General features: G+C 34.9%; 1 pseudogene; it reads left to right on the top strand.

The window, feature by feature from the left end:
• The first annotated feature begins 614 nt into the window (after positions 1-614).
• Positions 615-698, top strand: LOC129483655 (uncharacterized; annotated as a pseudogene).
• The last annotated feature ends 1,720 nt before the right edge of the window (positions 699-2,418 follow it).

Here is a 2,418-nt window from a genome sequence, read left to right on the forward strand (position 1 = left end):
ACTTTCTACAAAGAAGGAAGTTCTCAGGGCCTTGATGGAAAGGATTATACCAAGTGCTTCTACTCACTGATACTTCAAGTAACAGACTTATGTATATTCAAGAAGCAGCAGAAAACCAGATTTGAGCTGATGAGAGAAACTGATTGTGATTATTTGTTTGGAAAAATTTAAGTATAGTTTTAAGTTTTATGAGATAAGCACTGTCTCTTTCTTCTTGATCTATTGCTACCCCTTCATTTAAAGATATTAACACATGTTTAGATGATATGTTATTCTCACTAACCCCTCGGAATTCATAAACAAACACAGTCTCTTTTCTTTTAATGGTTAATGTAGTTTTTGCGCAGAGGATCAATAAGAGTCTGTCCTCCATTTTACAAGGATATAATTTGACAGAACAATTACACAACCAAATTTGTTGAATTTTCTGGAGTTTTATATATGAAAATATATGTCATTATTCTGGTGTGATAAATCTACCATTTTTAAATAAATGCTGTGATTTGTTTGTTGTACCAGTTTCTATAAAGCCCTCCTAAGAAATTTGTCTATTCTATGACTAAGGGAATTTCTTCAGGCTAGAGAGAGAAATGATATCATATAAAGCCCTATATAAGTGTTACAGCTCTTTTAGAATTTGTCTGTCAGGTATTCCAATTTTTCTTTTTTCTTTTTTTTTTTTCAACCGGAAAACCCTCAGAAAAAGAAAAATCCTGGATCTTCAGGAAGTATTGAAGAGCATAAGAATTAGTAAGCATTGGCAGTAAATATAAAAGACTACTTTTTCTTCTTAATTTATTAATAATGCATATGACTTTAAAGCAAAAGTTATAACATTGTCTTATGGGATTTAGATGTATGCGATGTGATACACGTGACACTTATGGCATAAAAATAGCAGCCTGGAGAGGAGGGCAAGTGAACCTGTGTACTTGCAGGGTTCTACATCTTACAAAAAGCAATAAAATATTTATTCTAAATAGACTGCAAAAGTTATGGACATACAATAAAATCACTAGGAAAATCACCAAACATAAATAATACAAAGAGGTATAGCTTAAAAGCCACAAAATACCTTATATATTGTCTCAGTCTATTTGTGTTGCTATAAAGGAATACGTGAGGCTGGGCAATCTGTTAAAAAAAAAAAAAAAAAGTGGTCTATATCCAGCTCACATTTCTGCAGGCTGTACAAGAAGCATGGTGCTGGCATCTGCTTAACTTCCAGCAAAGTCCCCAGCATGCATCCACTCATGGCAGAAGGCCAAGGGGAGCTAGCCTGTATAGTGATCATATGGCGAGAGAAAAAAAGCAAGAGAGAGGGGCAAGGTGCTAAGCTCACTTTTAATAACCAGCTCTAGAAGGAACTTTTACAGAAACTAATAGAGTAAGAATTTATTATCAAGAGGATGGCACCATGCCGTTAGTAAGTGATCTGCCCCCATGACTGAAACACTTCCCATCAGGCCCCACCTCCAACACTGGGGATCAAATTTCAACATGAGACTTGGAGGGGCCAAACAAACCACATCCAAAATGCAGCATACAGAGCTTTAGAAATATTTGAATAATTTTTTAAAAAGGTAGGAGAAGAACAATAGTGGAATAAAAAGCACAGGAACAAACAGAAGAAAAAAATGCTATGGTAGACATTAATCCAATCATATCAGTAATCTGATTAAATATTAACTATGCAATCCAAATAGAAGGCAGAGGTTCTCAGAATGGATTAAAAAAGCAAGAGCAAATATATGTTGCCCAAGAGAAACACAATTTATATACAAATAAAGACATAAGTTGAAATAAAGAGGATTAAAAATATATACACCAAGAAAAAGTCAGTATAAGAAGGTTGAAGTGCCCATATTAATATCAGATAAGTTAGACTTCAAGGCAAATAGTATTATCAGAGTTAATAAAAATAATAAAGGAAGACATAAAATCATAAACATATATGAATCTACTGCCAGAGATTTGAAATATATAAGATATGAGGGCAGAAATTGGCAAAATTAAAGGGAGGATTATACAATTCTATAATCAAAGTTGGAGATGTTACCATCTCACGCACAGCAATTGAGGAAAGAGCCAGACACAATCTCAGTAAAAACATAATCTGAAAAATACCATGGACCGCCGTGACATAATTAACAAAATCAGCAGCTGCAAATTCACATGATTTTCAAGTGTACATGTAGATAATATATTCACTGTATTAGTTTGTTCCCACACTGCTATAAAGAACTACCTGAGACTGGGTAATTCATAAAGAGATGAGGTTTGATTGGCTCACAGTTCCACAGGCTGTATAGGAAGCATGGCTGGGGAGGCCTCAGGAAACTTACCATGATGGCAGAAGGCAAAGGGGAAGCAGGCACATCTCACCATAACAGAGCGGGAGAGAGCAAGCAAAATGGG

The sequence above is a fragment of the Symphalangus syndactylus genome, chromosome 5 (genome assembly GCF_028878055.3).
Source record: "Symphalangus syndactylus isolate Jambi chromosome 5, NHGRI_mSymSyn1-v2.1_pri, whole genome shotgun sequence".
In the NCBI taxonomy this organism is placed as follows: Eukaryota; Metazoa; Chordata; class Mammalia; order Primates; family Hylobatidae; genus Symphalangus; species Symphalangus syndactylus.